This window comes from Lathyrus oleraceus, chromosome 1, assembly GCF_024323335.1.
Source record: "Lathyrus oleraceus cultivar Zhongwan6 chromosome 1, CAAS_Psat_ZW6_1.0, whole genome shotgun sequence".
Lineage (NCBI taxonomy): Eukaryota > Viridiplantae > Streptophyta > Magnoliopsida > Fabales > Fabaceae > Lathyrus > Lathyrus oleraceus.
Genome location: NC_066579.1, coordinates 268,429,327 through 268,437,735, shown reverse-complemented (window position 1 = coordinate 268,437,735; position 8,409 = coordinate 268,429,327). Strand labels below are relative to the sequence as shown.

Below are 8,409 nucleotides of genomic sequence, written 5' to 3'. Positions count from 1 at the left end.
ATTTTCTATGGGTACATCAACCTTCTTACCACCAGACACATCTTCTATCCCCTCTTTCAGAAAGACAGGTCCAAAAATACGATCGCTACGACTCACCTTCGTAACATCAACAATGTTCACAACAGAATTGGTTGTAGGCAACGAAACCTCTTGACCATTCTACAACATGGTAGCATTATACTGATATGGGACAACTCTATCGGATGCATACAGGACGAGGCCTGCTAACTGTCATACCCCGATTTTGGCCCGGAATATTTTTTTTCATCAATCAGTCATTTGCATTCCTCCTCATGACCATTTCACGTTTAAACTCTTCACTTCATATTGAAAGATCTTTTATTCATGTTACAATCATTTCATTCATGCATGATTAAAATAATTTTCCACATGTCTTCTGTCCAACTATGCCTTTGATGGCCTTAGAGCAACGTCGGGAAGTGCAACATCTAAGACATGAGAAATTTTACCAACTAGTGGTCTCAAGGACGGTAAAAGAAGCACGCGAGCTTAATATGACTAAGAATGATGATTTTGTTGGGCTTGAAGAAAATGGACAATTTGGATATACATCAATTCATGGAGAGTTACCCAAGTTTGATTTAAAAAGGAATAAAACTTCATCGGTTTACTCCGCCGCATCAAATAGGCCTTGGGAAACCATATTTAGTGGGTCATCACATGTCTAAACTCTACATTCTAGCTGCTGCATGTGGGCATGGCACTTAATGGTAACTGTTTGTATGCTTATAGCTTACGCAGTACGAGAATGGACAACCAATGTACCAGAGAGGACTCCACGCTCTAAAATTTTGTTTTGCCAGTTGCTTAAAGTTATATATGTTCTTTGGTATCTCTTGGATGAAAATTTTGACAGTAACAAATGTGGTTGACGTGAGTGTGTTTAAAAAAGGGTAAGCTTGCATTGTAACAATCTTGGTAGGATTGTGATACTGTGAATGAGTCTAGATAAGTTTATTTGGAAATGCTATGCAATGTACAGTCCATGTAACAGTACTGTGAATTTCGATTTACTCTGTTCATCAATTGTTTTCTGCATTCTTTACCAAAAAATAAAAGAAGACTGTTGCTCAGACGGAACCATTTCAACCAGAGATTTGATTTGAGAAATTCCAGTGGCGAACCGTCCACTTCTCTCTGTTGTGTTTGGGCTTTGAGAAACAGTCTTTGCTTCACATAGCAGCTGGAGTTGAATTTGAAAAAATCGTCGAACTCAGAAGAGCATGCTCCGTGCTGTTGGCTAGATGGAAATAAGAGCTGATCTAATGGATGATCACTGCCAGCTGAAATCAGAAGAATTATTAAATGGCACACCATAAATCACAACCACCACCGTTAACCGGAGAAGCGAACATGGTAGGTTTCAACTCTCAGTCGTCCTACGGTATGCAATCCATGCTCAAAGAAGGTCACAAGCATCTCTCCGGTCTCGTCAAAGCCGTTCTCAAAAAACACCGATGCCTGTAACCAACTCTCCACCATCACTCGCACTTCCCTCGGCCCCAACGGGATGAATGAGATGGTTATAAATCATTTGGATGAACTTTTTGTGACGAATGATGCTGCTACAATTGTGAATGAACTTGAAGTTCAACATTCTGCTGCTGAGTCTTCTATTGATGCTACTGCCCAAGGCATTGCATCAATGTTGTGTGCTCATGGTCCAGAGGTTGAATGGAGAATTTACACCATTTGGGAAGCTGCTTATGGTCTGATTCCTGCCAATTCCTCAACTGTTGATCTTCCAAAAATAATAGTTGCAGCCCCACTCCAACCGACCATACTGTCATGGAATTTGTGTATACCTTTACTTAAGGTCTTGGAATATCTCCCTCGCGGAAGCCCGTCAAAAGCGTGTCTCATGAAAATATTTGCTGCCACAGTGGAAGCCATTCTCCAGAGAAACATTTCCACCCGAATCCAGTAGAGAACAAAATAGGAAAGCAAGTTACCTCTTTGGCATTGGTTCAGCCTCTAAAAACCTTGATGTGACAGAACTTCGGACTACGGTTCATCCACTTTTGTTAGAATCGTGTGCTTCTGTAGAGCTTTCTTCCCGTCTGCTTTTTGTTATCCTGACCGTCTGTGTCGGTCACGGAGCCCAATTCAGTGGAAGCAAAAAACCTAGAGGTGAAGATAATTATTCAGTTGAGGAAATCATTGAGGACTTACAAGCAATATCTGAAATCCGGAAAGAAAGGAAAAATAGGAAAGTGAAGAAGCAAAGTCCTGTAGCAGAATTTGATTCTTATGTTATGGCTACTGTTTGTGCTTTTGCTTGTGAACTTCAGTTGTTTCCTCTGATTTCATGGGGAAATAATCATTCACTTTCCAATAATGGGCAAGATGTAGCCAAGCCTGTTACGCTACATGGATCATCCCAAGATTTGCAGAATGGTCTAGAAAGGGAAGCCGCGATGATGACGATGCAAGGCCTTGGTTCAATTGATTTCTGTTGGTTTTCTCTTTGAGAGATGTTAGCCAATTAAATGAAATGTGATGCGATATTTGGGAAGGTCGTGTTACCAATTGGCTATTTGTCTTGGCTTTCACATATCCATGATGATGTTGCCGGTATCGGTCAATGCTGTTTCGTTGGAAATGTTTTGGCACTTTCCAAGATAACACTCATGCAGCGAGTTTGATTTACCTGTTATGACTGCGGTGACCGGATGATTGGTGGGCGCAACTGTCAGCTCCGTTTCTGTCAGGGATTCCCAACTTCGAATTGCTAACAGTTGAATTAGCTGGCTTGGTAATTGCACCAAAATAAGTTGTCGCTCTGGAACTCGTAATCTTGAATACCGAATCAAGCTTAGGTATAATGGATTCTTCATCAGCATTATGACCATGAGTAACTACTATGTTGTACATCCATAGAAGCACAGACTCCCTGGTGGTTCAGTTGCCATGGTACTGATTAGAATTGTCGTGATTATCGACAATCTCTGCAATTTCAGAATCTGAATGCAGACAAACAAAATATACAATTAGAGATCATTAGAAGTGGAAGAACAATTAAAATATCAATATTTGATATCGTTGTTGGTGATGTTATACCCCTTAAAATAGGAGATCAGGTTCCTGCCGACGGGGTATTAATCATAGGGGATGATATGACAGATCGTTTTTTCGTCTGTTGATGGAAATCGCAGTTGCACATTGCTTATCCATTGAGGGGATTAATTCATGGGCACTGCAATCTCCTCAACTAATGTGGTCAATGTCATTTATCGCAATTGATGTTTATGCAAAGCTTGTCTTCTCAATCTTGAAGGGATCAAGCAAACTCTTTTTTTCTCTCCAAGATTCTAGCAGTTCAGTCTTTAAATGTAAAGGAAGTGTATCGCCTTATTGTAACATTAACCTCAAACCCGATAAACACAAAATTTGAAGAAGCGGTTTCCCATGCCGAGACTGAAAATCATCAGCATGATGTTGAAGCCTGTCTGAGGATAAAAGAGGCTAATAAAACAGATAGTTGTTTCCGCAGTTTTCTATTTCTCTATCGATCATCTGCCCAAAACAACTTCCCAAAGTTAAAGCCATTTACGATGCGGGAAAACGAAATGATAGAGCTGCTGATCCACCAGTTGATGCTAAAACCACTCATTTCCTTGTTTTAATATCAGAAGGTTTCAGGGAAGCCCGTGGTGCCTTGAGTCGTTCTGGAGCAAACTTGCCTTCAAATCAATGTCCTGTAAAAGTAGATTTTGCATCTACAATACCAGTTACGGGGGCACCCCCAACTACATTACCATCAGTGAATGGATATTTTGCAAACCGACAACTAATACCTGCTGGGACTGTAACTCCTGCTACTGTTAAAGTGGAACCAGTTCCCGTAACTTCCATGGTAACTGGGTCAGCTTTTCATCATAATTCGTCAGTTGCACGTCCTACTAGTACTGTTCAAGGAGTTCCAAGCTTACAGACATTTTCTCCGTCTTCTGTTTCTCAAGATATTATGACGATTAATGAAAATGCACATAGTTTGTTTAAGCCAAGTCGGAAGCTGTTTAAAAACAGCACTTGGTATGAAATAAGCCAGCACTAGGCTAAGAATAGTAGCCATGCTTGATGCGGAGTTCGAATCATATCAAGGTTTACCAAAATACAAACAATTCCGCACGCATCACACTGCTATGCAGTACCTCTATAATTCATATCAGCAATAGAAAAGAATCAGATAGAGGTGGAAGTAGAAGAAGAGCAAGAGCAATACTCATTCCCGAAAACCCCCGCCACCGTTTTTCAAATTTGCCTTGAATAGCCAGACGTCTATTTACTTCACAAGATGGATTTTCCTCAGATTTGTCGCTATTTCAGTGTCGTTGCTTGGTGTGGAAAGGTGAATGCCATAACTTATGCTTCTGAAGCTTGCATCAGTGATCCAAGCTCAATTCTAAGTCCATCATTTTGGATTCATGTGCATATTGTGATCCCAGAGAGGCCAACTGAATGTGCAATATTCAATGTCATATCAGATTCTCCTCGTGATCCCATCAAGTTTATTAAATAGTGCCCTGTCTGTTATCCCCCGTGCATTATTGATAGCAAATTTCCATTAGAGGGTAGCTATTTGAACTCATCCATCTCAAGAGCCAGCTAAATTTGTACTGGTCACCAGCTGTTGGCAGTGCGAGCATGAGTGGCGGCAGAATATTTCAGTTGCTACAAAGTGGCTATCAGCGGTGTCTCCGTATCGGTGGATTTCATCCAAATCAGGTGTTCTTGCCAATTCAAAGTCAGTATTTGAGAAAAACTTCACTTCACCAACAATTGACACTTCAGCTCCAACAACAGTCTCAAGCTCATGTAACACAATGCATGGTACAGTAGAAAACCCAGGAGTGATGGTGTTCGCAATTAAGGTTCTCTTCAGTAAAATCAGGACTAGAAGCTATGATGGAAACCATGTAGTTCATCTGTCCTATCTCGAGGTTTATAACGAAACTGTAAGAGATTTGATTTCACATGGAAGGCCTCTTGTTTTGAGAGCAGCAGGCCTTACGCAATACAAAGTTTACTCCGCCGATAAAGTGATAGCATTGCTTCAGCAAGGAAATTGTAACAGAACTACGGAACCAAGCTCAAGGATCGTCTTCTAGGAATTCATCTGAACACAATGCTCGTGGAGAAAAGCAGATGTTGCTTGAAGTTGTTGATGCTGCTGACAGGACGGCAAGCGCTTCATGCGTGAAGGAACATGTTGTGAAAACCACACCGGATGCATCTCAATCTAGCCAAGTTGCGACTCCTAGAGATATTGAGGATTTTGGCAGGTCTTTAAGACCAAACACTTTCTTGCATCATAATTTCTCTACACTAAATCAATTCCAGTCTAAGAAAAATATGGATATCAATCCTATTGATCAAGATGTCAACAAATTCAAAGTATCAGATGATGTTGGGGATAGACAGTTTGATTCTAATCATTGTCAACGGTCATACGTATACACCTACACAGTTGAAGATGTTTTGGTTCTGTTTTTAAGGACCATGGTGGTAGTGACATTGACACTAGTAGCGGCATTCCAATCACAGTTCATGAGGCAATAGTTTGGAGGAAGAAGATACACAGTGGACCTGCTGATGCTTTCCGTTTTCACTGCAGTAAAATAACTTGGTAAGGCAGTAAAAGTTCACAAGCAACAAAAATGAAAATGTTTTCACAGAAGAAGTACAAGGTACATGTTACCTTTTTCAAAATAAGCACCAAAACAGGATAGACAAACTGGCAGCACCAAAAGCACTTCCAAATCCATCACCCCTTTGATCTCAGCGGCCAATTCAAAAGACCCTAGCAGTGTGACTATAAAAGAGAGGCCACTGTTCACTAACAAGGGGAGAGCTGAAAAACCCTAGTTTTTGGAGAGGATTGGTGGCTACCATTCAGAAAAGAAAAGAAGAGAATTGAAGGCAACGTTTACCTACATTCGTCGGTCGAGCTCGCCGCAACCGGTTAGCTTCCTTTCCGAACTTTATTTCTATGTTTCGATTCTTCTTTGCATCTTTCTGAGGGAACCATGGTTGTTGTTCCAATTTGATTTCATTTAGCAATACTGTTGCTTGTTTGTGATAATATCTTGCCGTAAACCTTTGATGTTCAAAATGGAAAGAAATCTCTGTGCGTTAAGATGAGCTTGCTTGAATTCTGCTACTGTTTTAAACTTTGTGTTTTATTTAAAAGGCTTGGTCCGTTTTTTATGTTATGTGTTAGCGCTTGAGACTGTACAACAAGGATGTCTATCTGGCTGAGTTGGTAAAGGGGTGCTTTGGTAAACCCTAGGTTCTGGGTTCAATCTTTGATTTTCAGCATTTTTTCATTTTTTACATATTTTCTATTTTCTACTAGTTTTTATTATTATTACCATTTTTTATTATTTTTAAACCTTTTATTTATTTTTTTATTTTATTTTATTTCTTTCTCCTTTTTTAAACACTTGTTGATTTTAATGTTAAACATCGATTTTTAATTTATGGATTTGACAATTCTCTTGTTATTTATCCACGATTATTTTTATCGATACATTGATAGTATTTCGCCGCGTTTCGATTAATCGCATATGACATTTCAATTATTGTCAACATGCGCAAATCGGCTTTGAGCACATTATTTAGGTTTTGTGTGTCCCTCAATTTTTATCCGTGCAAATCCCGATTTTACCTTTTTTCGATTTAATTTTTAAGTGTGTTGTAAATATAACTTGTTGTGTTATTATCTTCACATGGATTACTCTTGGGCCTTCTTACAATGAGACAGTTCTCTTTCACTTACACTCATACATTGCATTATTTGTTGTTTGGGCCCGATTTAATTATTCCAGTATTTTGAATCCCCATTTGACAAAATGTACCCCACTCCCCCGATGTGTAATAATTTTACTGTTTTAGTTCTTTATTGCTTGACTGTTTAATTAGCTACTAACACAAGAATAAAATCAACCATTTTCAAAAATATCAAAAAAAAAATAATGACTCGATCCAACGTCGAGTATTTTTCTCAATAAACGAATCAAATCCATTTCTTCCTCCCATTCTATACCATTTTTTTCAAACTTTCATCAAACGCTTGATCCAACGTCAAGCCATTTTTCATAATCAAAAATCAAAAAATTAATAATTCATATTTAACACTTTTTAGTAAAGACGGAAATGGAACGCGGTGTATACCGCGCACTCCTGAGACTAGGATTCGAGACGGATGCCTCGCCGATCCTAGCTCTCGCCATCATCCAAATTTATAAATCTTGTCAGGCCCACTAATAAAAAACTTAGGTTTAGTCCTTCGTTAAAAAATCCAAAAACATTTCTCCTCTCTTCTATTCTTTCTTTCCTACCTAATAAATTGAAAAGCCTAACATTTCAAACTAACACTAACGCACACAACTGACCTAATGGTTCCCGTTGAGTACAACGGACGTGAGGGGTGCTAATACCTTCCCCTTGCGTAATCGACTCCCGAACCCTGATTTGGTTGCGACGACCAACATCATTGTCGTTTTGTCTTGGGTTTTATCGATATTTCCCCTTTCCTTTTTAGGAATAAATAAAGTTCGGTGGCGACTCTGTTCAGTCCATCATTGCGAGCGTGCGATCGCGCTTCGCTTAAGGTCGTTTTCTCATATGAGGTACGACAGATGGCGACACTGCTGGGGATCATACCCAATCCCTAAGTGAGTCAAGCCTAGTTAGGACGTTTGTGTGCTTTTGCTTGTTTAATTGTGTGGCTTTTCCTTATTTATCGCATTTATTTATCTTTATTATTATATTGATATATCTGTTGTATTCTGGTTCTATTGTGATTGTTGGTATTTGGGTATTTGATTGCAAACCATGTGGGAAAGACTCTACACCCGAGTCTAGAGTGAAAAAACATAAGATAAGATGATGGTTGAGTAGTACAGACTCCCGAGGTGTATACTTCGTAAGAGTCGGTACAAGAACCTCACTTAGAGTAGATCCTTTTGCAAATATTGTCGCCTGAGGTGTATACCTCGTAAGCTTCGATGTTTCAAAGGGGTCCATGACTCTAAGAACCTTTAAGAACATTGAACCTTTGGCCAACTAGGAATGATGGCTGCGTAGTATGGATTCCCGAGGTGGATACTTCGTAAGAATAGATACGAGAACCATGCTCAAAATAGATTCTCTAGATGGAGTTGACGACCGGAAAGTATTTCCCGTAAGCGTCAAACATTCTTTTGAATCCATGACTCTGAGTACCTTGTCTAGAACCAAGTCGATGGTTGCGTAGTACGGACTCCCGAGGTGAATACTTCGTAAGAGTCGGTACGAGAACCTCACCCAGAATAGATTCCCTTGATGGAGTTGACGACCGGAAAGTATTTCCCGTAAGCGTCAAACATTCTTGTGAATCAATGA

General features: G+C 39.7%; 1 long non-coding RNA gene across 4 annotated transcripts; it reads right to left on the bottom strand.

Moving 5' to 3' along the window:
* Window positions 1-951: 951 nt before the first annotated feature.
* LOC127130165 (uncharacterized) lies at window positions 952-6,231 on the bottom strand. 4 transcript variants are annotated; one of them, XR_007806430.1, is made up of 4 exons: window positions 5,959-6,231; window positions 5,723-5,836; window positions 3,082-5,632; window positions 952-2,984 (listed from the first exon to the last, which is right to left on the bottom strand). It is a non-coding gene; the product is annotated as an uncharacterized LOC127130165 (long non-coding RNA). The 4 variants fall into 4 exon arrangements; XR_007806429.1 differs by having other exon boundaries at window positions 5,955-6,230; XR_007806427.1 differs by having other exon boundaries at window positions 3,082-5,836; window positions 5,955-6,231.
* Window positions 6,232-8,409: the final 2,178 nt, after the last annotated feature.